Consider the following 8,254-nt stretch of genomic DNA (forward strand, 5'->3'; position numbering starts at 1 on the left):
GTAAGTACATATGAAACTGATGTGTAGGTCATTTTTTGAAAATTGTAATGAATTTTTTGTATGTTTTTTCTTTTTTGTTGCAGGTTTTTTGGTTTTTCAGAAATCCGGGATCTTTTATTGTTAGACTATGCGTTTCAATTTTAGTATAATTTTTTGTAGAAGGTTTCCTGCAACCTTATTAATTCATGTTTCTTTTATGTGTGTTTCAGATTCGAAGAATTCCAGAAATTGTTGAAAATGGTGAAAATCGAAAAAGAAAATGATACCAAGGGTTAGTGCTCATCGATATCATAAAAGGTAAGAGAATGGAAAATTTTTCATTATCCCTACTTTGATGCCAAAATTGTAGCTGTCTGTATTTTATACTATTTTCTCCTAATTGTATTTTGGTTTATAAACAGCAGACTGACCAAAGGTTGTTGACCTATTCACAAAGTGGCCTGCACGAAGGAGACGAAATCAACGGACAGTTGGACCAGTGTGCCTCCTCACCATTATTGAAAGGTAATTAGATAGTTTCGTACTGAGATAATTAATATTACTAAATACAACTAAATAAATAAGTAGGTACTTTAGAGTAGAATTAGTATAGAGAGAGGAAAAGAAAAGAAAGATAGAGATAAAAATAATATGTAAGATTTAGATTGATTTGAAGGAGAGAGGTTGTTAACGGTTCTCAAAAAAAAGAAAAAAAATATTGAGATAAATAGTTCAATTATTGAGAAAGAGAGAAAGAAAGATAGAGAAAGAATAATAATCATTCGAAAAAGAGAAAAGAAGTGAAAATAAAGAAGGGTCAAGAGACATTATATGAGAGAAAGATGAAGAAAGCGAGAAGTATTTATGCTAGGTTTACATTGTTGCCTATCTTATATTTATAAGGTACAATTGACACGTCAGTTTTTCATATAGAGTAGTTTTGCAGCTTATAGTTTAATATTAGTATTTATATTTTAAAATAGATAGGAATATGTTGATCGTCCGCATATAATTGATTCAAATGCTTTATTGCTTTTATGTTTCACGCTGGAGGAAATACATGGTTCATTGTGTCAATTTTCATCGGAGGAGGTAGATGGATCATTGTGCTACGTCTCACTGGAGTCAGTTCAGTCGCATGTAGCATTGCAGTCAATTGGTCAAAATGTCATGGCGCTATGGGAGTGAAAACATAAGGTAAGTTTTGTATATTTTAACATATTACATACTTGTCTTTTTTGGGGTATATAATTTTGGAAAGAGAAAATTATTCAAAAAAAATCTAATTTTGTTTGTTTTGGATGCTAAATGTATGAAGAGAAAAAGTAAACTTTTGAGATTTTGATGCAAAATCAAACTTGATCAAACTATAAAATTCGCTAGAGAGATTGATTTTTTGGGGTAAATTGGTTAGGAAGTATCGAAAGATTTTAGTAATTATTGGAGCTTTATTACTTGTTTTTCTGATGAGTGGCTTTTAGTCTCTAGAGACTAAAACCATTACCGTTTTTCTAGACTGGCATATTTCTTGTTTTGGCTGTAATTTGTATCTAAAAAGAAAAGACTTGATTATCTTGCCGTATAGCGATGGTATAATTGTAGTCAAAAAACACAAGTACAAAACAAAACGTAATATTTCAAAAAATAATAAAGATCAATAAATTAGCCGATATCTGTAAGGTAAATACGTTGATATTTAAAGGGACAATCAATATATCACTAAACGTCTATAAATAAATAAATTATAACACTAATTATCCTACAAAATTCACGATTATCGTCATAAGTACAAAATTAAATAATTGAGAAAAAATGACAGGGGTACAAAATACTAAATTTTTGCACAAAATAACTTAGTTATTTTAAAGTAAATTATTCCTAATGGTTTCTAGATACGAGAGAATAATCAAACAATGTCTTTTTCGAAAATAAATTAAAGATGATACGAAATTTAAAAAAAATAATACGGATAGGGTATTAAATTCCATCATAAACGACATAGGGAGTATATTGTGAAAGCACGAAAGGGAAACATAAAATGAAGGGTTCGTTTTCGTCGATTTTCATAAGTTATCATTTTTTCGCTGGTAGCCAGCGTCTTCAGGATGTTCGTCATCGGATTTTTCGTTTTCTGAACCATATTCTACCGCTGTTTCAGCATAAAATTGCGCGTATCGTTCTTCATCTTCCTCTTTTACTGCTTCATCGAGAAATCGATCGTTATTGGATTCTGTATCGACGTTTTCGCATTTTACAAATGCAATATCTTCGAAGTATGGGAAGGGATTTGTGGTATCGCTGGGTGAATGTTGGTTCGTATGTGAAGTCGAAGGTGTTTCTGGCTGTAGAGCTGGGAATTCGGCTTTGTGCGATGGTGACGTTATCGCTAACTTTGCAATCTTCGCTTGAACTTGTTTTTCTTCAGATTTTCGCTTATCAGCCAGTTTTTTCTCTGTAAGCTGTAGATGCGCTTTTTGATTTGAAAATTTTGCAGCGTTTCTTCGTTTAATTTTGTCAGACGTAGACGTAGAACTACGTTCTGTATTTTTAGGTTCGAAATTATCCGTCGTATCCATATCCTCGATCGATGAAGTCGTAGACTTAGAGCTTGAATTATTGATTGTCGCTTCGGAGTGTTCGGAATCGTTCGTCGATGTAGGACTTTGTTCGGTAATCATCTGTTCAATCGTCTCTGTTGTGACCGTAGACGTAGAACTCGGTTTTGGATTATTTTCGACAGATTCTGACGATGATGGAATTGGGGAAGTATTATTCGGCGTTTCAGTAGTTTCTTCGGTTGCGGATCCATGTTGAAATTTAGAATTCAATACTTGATCTTTATCGGACAATGTTTGCGATGACGAAACCGTAGACGTAGAACTCGTTTTGTTGGTTTTTTCTTCGTTAGACGATGGGGGTTGGGATTGTGAATTGCGGAATTCTTCTACTATCGCTTGAATCGTCTGCTCCTGGGTTTCCATTGGCGTATCCTTTACCTTCTTTTTTAGTTCGGGAATAAAACGGCTCTTTAGGGTTCCAAATATTGGGGTATATTCTGAATTATCGTAGTAAGGTCCCATCTCATCGAAGTGGGCTTGACGTGAGTGTAGCTCGGAGAAATGATCGTCTATTCGGATCACGAGACCATTAAAATTTTCTATCCAATGACGATCAAGAGCAGCACGAATACGGTGGAAAGTTGCTCGATCAAACGACGGGTGGGGGATGAGAGGGACGATGATTGCTTCTCGCACCTTCAATTTGTTCAAGACGCTTCCTAATAATCGTAGGGTCTCCTTGAATTCCTCCTCCGGCGTTCTCTGTAAAATATTAGCGTGACCGATGCTTATCATTATACGTCTTGGTAGGATTGTCCAAGAATCTAAGTATTCCATCAGGTCCTCGAGCAACAGGTCCCTTCGGTATAGGTCGCGATCCAGTATACCGGCAAACGGTCGATTAATTTCTAGAATTCTGGCTAGCGCTTCAACATGCCCATCTCCGACCATCAGTATATCAAAAGTGAAGTATACGCTTCGGTAAATTTTTGGCTCGTGCTCGTATCCCGCTGCGGTGAAATACTTGGGGTAGGAATTAAGGGGGTAAAAGGGCTGGATTTCATTGGAGCTGGTATGCCATCTCAGCCAATATCTACGGTGGTGACTCGCTTTGTTGGCGCTCGTACCCTTAAGCTGTTCAAGCGGTAGAGATCGTTCTTCGGCTTGAGTGTGTTTTAAGATTGAAGGTCCTTTTTTGGGAAATCTCGGTTCACTTGATGACCGGTGTACGTTTGGTTGGTTGTACGTAGCTGAGTTGTTCGTGGTCATAGCACCTGAGCGACGATGGTTTATATGATTTCGTAGATCAAACGTAGGGTTGCCGGTATGTTGGTTCCTAAACGATATCGTTCTAGAACGATTATCGATATCCGTGATGATCGGAGCTGGTGGAAAAATGCTTGATTGGACCATAAATGGTCTTCCATCTGTAGTATATTCAACGTGGAACGTAGAGGCCGTGCGTATCGGGAAGTACGTCGGATTTCGCGGTGCCGGAAAATAGTTACCATTTACAGGTACGAAGTCGTTTGTTAGGTTGGAACGGGGTTTGTATAGTGTCGCTGGGTTTCGCTCTTGATAAGGTTCAGCCACGTCACCTCGGTGCTGTAGCACTAATTTATATCGTGCCTTAATTTCTTTATTTTCCACCGCTAATAACGCCATGCGATGTTTGAAAATCGCCATCTCGTCTTCTCGCTTGCGTGTCTCGTAGTCTTCGAGTTTAGGATTCGAGGATGAGGAAGGGCTTCTTTTTACTTGGGCCACATCGCCCATGGACAACTTCTTAACGCAGCGGGGATGTGCGCAGGGAGTCACTGTTTGATTTCGCTTATTTCTTTCCGTTCTCCCTCTCATCATAGCTGCTAGGCAGCGTTGATGATAGAGGTGCTGGCATTGCGAAATGTAAGTCGCGTTTTCTTCATTAAACGGTACTACTGTCAAATGGCAGTAGTCACATCTTTCTGCAGCCATAGTGCCGGAAAAAACCTGTATTTGTCAGAAAATGAAAAAGAAATTTTTTAAAAATGATGAACTCTAGAGTGTCTATTTTATATCTATAGGGTAATTTGTATATAAAGGAATATTCGAAGAAAAGTTCATACCTCTTTTCGTCGCTATATTACGTCGGTAATTTTCATAGAGTTACATTCAATATTATAAAATCGTACAATATTCAAAGCTACTAAATTCGAAAGGAACACTCTTTTAGAACGGTTATCAGTGAATGTGTTTTGAAAAATTTTGAAATGAGATTTTGTTTATGTTTTTTGGTTTGGTAGGATTGTGTAGTATAACCAATCCGTGCGCGCGTTTAGCCTACTAACTGTAACCGAAACGTAACGAGTTGCTCATGCAACAAGTATCTGTGCATCAACAGCTGATTAGTTTTGGTTGGAAAAATGCCGAATTCGAATTTTTTACATTAATCATGGCCGAAAGTATTATTTTTGCTGTTTGTAGTGTTGTTACTATTTTATTTTTGTGTAGCCGAATGAATGATTGTGTACGAACTTTAATAATATTACGCAGAGATGTTACAGTATACTTGTGTTTTGTATGTGTTAACGAAATAATACTAGGAGTCAGTGATAATCTCGTCTATATTGATACACAAACGTAACAACAATAGAAAAAATGTCATGTGTAAGTAAAGTAGTATCACATATTGTAACATGCCTAAATTAAATCACAATCGAATAAAGGTATTCTTTTACGTAACTAAATTTACACAGTCGTTCTGTATACCATTTTTGTTATTCATTTCTTATGCTCTATGGCTAAATACAAAAAAATTTACAAAACTAAAACAAAATGCAAGAAACAAAAAAAATATAAGAAAAGGCATGGCTTAGTTCTATAACATGAACACAGAATGTATGGTTGAATCGATATACAGCGTCAAGTTCGTAATACGAGAGAAAATACAGGAAGTCATATGATGCGTGTGATGAGTTTTTTACTTCGACACTTTCGATTCTCATTCTTTTCGAAACTGGTAGCTTTCATTGTTATTGTGCTGGATTTTCTGCTTCGACAGGTGGTTCGTACGGCCTTACGTTTGCTGCCGCAGCCGGAGGCATCCCCAGCGAAATTAGGAACGAGATTATGTGCTGGCGCTCCTGCCAGGTAGCATATAAAACGCCATCATTGACGGTATGGATACGGTAATACCTTATGCGTAAGACGTGCTCGTCTCGTGCAAGACGCTGTACCGCGATGCCTGCAAACGTCAGGAGTGGAGGAGTGTCGTTATTCAAACCGGCGGCTACCATTTCCGGGTCCTCAAGTAAAGGTTCTTGATGTTGGATTACCTGGACGTTGTTGTGCGCCAGGTTAAGGAGCAAATCCGCGGCCTGGTGCACATCCATGATCATCCCGTTTTCTCCAATGTCGCCTTCCATATCTTGTGCTAAGTTGTTCTGGTCATTCGGTAGGAAATTCGGTGGTAGAGGATCGAGTGGCGGCATTCTGGTTGTGTGTGGTGTAATCGAGTACTTGCAGGCAAATTTTTCGTATCACGTTAACCGCACTTGTCGCGAATGTTTATTACAAAGAAAATGATCCGCACTCTATATCGCGAATGTATATGTTAACGAAAAAATCCGCAGTCTAGATTGCGAATTCGACTTTTAATGTCGGTTCTAGTACGGGTGTTACGCACTTGAATTGAAAGTAAGAAGAATCAACGCGAAAAAATTGGCTAATTGTAAGCGAGGCTTTCTAACACGAATTGGCTTAGACCAATGTACGACTATTACTGAGCTGAGAATATGAGAAGTCGACAACAAAATCACGACAAAGTCGAGACAAGAAGTCGCTTGATAAAAAAGAAAAAAAAAATAAAATATCAAAAGATAGGTCCTTATCGCGAATTTCCTAGAATCGTATCCGTTCGGCTGGAGACGATCAAACGGGGGTGACGTAATTTTGGTACAATAATATTTTATTGCTTTGTTCGATGTTTTAACGATCGCCAAATTACTGCCTAGTTAACAATGTGTAATTTTTTGAATGTGCAGGTGTTCGATTTTTGGGGAAGAAAAATGCTTGTCGAAGATTTATGGTCATCCATCAAACAGTGGTCAAGTTTTCAGTGATGATATTGGCGACATAGATCGCAACATTTTCGACGTGGGATCAACCGGTTTTTTCGTGAGTAGATTTTTGAGTATTATTTTTATCATGGATTATGAATATTTTAATTGATTTTTTCAATCCTACAGGGTGTCCAGAAATTATGGTTATAATCGATAAGGAGGAGAAAAAGAAATTCGGCTGATATAAAGAGCGGTCATCATTCTAGAATTTTGAGTTCGTGGGATAGGTTCGGAATGATTGGTACGAATGTATTCGTGGTTGCCGAAAAACAGTGATAGGTGGGTTGTAATTTTTGTTAACATTATATGATTATTTCTATTTTATTTCGATCATTTTTGTTATCTCTTTACTTATTTCAGGTACGATGTTGAAAGTCGACTCGCGAAAGGAATGACCTAAATCAATCGTACTTTCAAGATTTATTTGAGGCTACGGGAGCTTCCCATTATCCTAGAATTTTGGGAAAGTGAAATGGAATTGACGACTAGGAATGTGTTTTGTAACCATCATCGAAGGAAATTCTTGAATAACAAACAAGTGAGCTATAAATTTGGATTTTACGTGTGAATACTATTCCTATCTATTTTTCGAATGGTGTGTAATTTTGTACAGGTTTTCAGAATTTGAAATTTCGACGATATTTTGGGAAGCTGTGTTGATTTGAAATTCCTTATCTTATGGTCATCAACGTACTGCAAATTTTGGCGAAAACGTGTGATGTTGAACCGGATCTAGATCCTAATTTGTAGATTTATTCATCGTGTACAAGGAATAAAATACTTCAGCGATGTATTTTATCGTTCCTGAATGCTACTTCTAATACAGGTAAGAAGTATTCAAATGATTTTTAAGTAAATGTTTTGTGTACTAAAATTCTTTGGTACTTCTTAGATTTTTTGAAAAAATATATGATCGTTTTGAGTGCACAAAAGGAGCGACGTGGGACCGAAGAATTTAGCAACCGGATTCATGCTTCAATATTGGGTGAGAGTTGATTAATTTATTTATTTAGACGCTGTTAATTTGGATTATGCTCGAGAAGAATTTTTGAAGAAATGTGGACACGGATAATGTGTATTCGAATCGAAGAAAATGAAGATTTCAAATTTCACGACGTGATACAGCTTGGGATAATGGTGACGGGTAACAAACGAAGGCTACATGTGTTTTTGAAGTATCCAGCGTTTATTATCCGTAGCTGTTATTTCCTCACACATTCGCCAAATATGGGACTTGAATTGAGAAATGATGGTAACGGGTAATGAGCGATGGGTACGTATGGTTGTAAGTATCCAACGCTCCTTATCCGTAGCTATTGTAGTTTAAAACTTCGCCAAAATATGGGTCTTACTTTATTTTCTTGTTTCTCATAATTTTAATTTAATAAATTAATTTTATTATGGGGTAGTGGTTATGAGTAAGGAGTATTGGCTACCTATGATGAAAGAGTATCCAGTACTCCTTATCCGTAGCTAATATTCCTTCAGGATCTTCCAAGTATGGTATGTGGATTTTGCTTAGCCGAAAATCAGAAACTTCCGAAGATTTATCGTGCTATTTCTCTGACTTGCGGTCATTCTAGCGGATATCGTCCAGCGGTAAAGAATGACGTACAC

General features: G+C 36.9%; 1 long non-coding RNA gene across 3 annotated transcripts; it reads left to right on the top strand.

Annotated features, from left to right (window-relative positions):
• Window positions 1-318: 318 nt before the first annotated feature.
• LOC135834781 (uncharacterized) lies at window positions 319-7,926 on the top strand. 3 transcript variants are annotated; one of them, XR_010556758.1, is made up of 5 exons: window positions 319-1,176; window positions 6,560-6,692; window positions 6,764-6,916; window positions 6,998-7,175; window positions 7,251-7,926. It is a non-coding gene; the product is annotated as an uncharacterized LOC135834781 (long non-coding RNA). The 3 variants fall into 3 exon arrangements; XR_010556759.1 differs by having other exon boundaries at window positions 7,259-7,926; XR_010556757.1 differs by having other exon boundaries at window positions 6,998-7,926.
• The last annotated feature ends 328 nt before the right edge of the window (window positions 7,927-8,254 follow it).

The sequence above is a fragment of the Planococcus citri genome, chromosome 2 (genome assembly GCF_950023065.1).
Source record: "Planococcus citri chromosome 2, ihPlaCitr1.1, whole genome shotgun sequence".
NCBI classification, from domain to species: Eukaryota; Metazoa; Arthropoda; class Insecta; order Hemiptera; family Pseudococcidae; genus Planococcus; species Planococcus citri.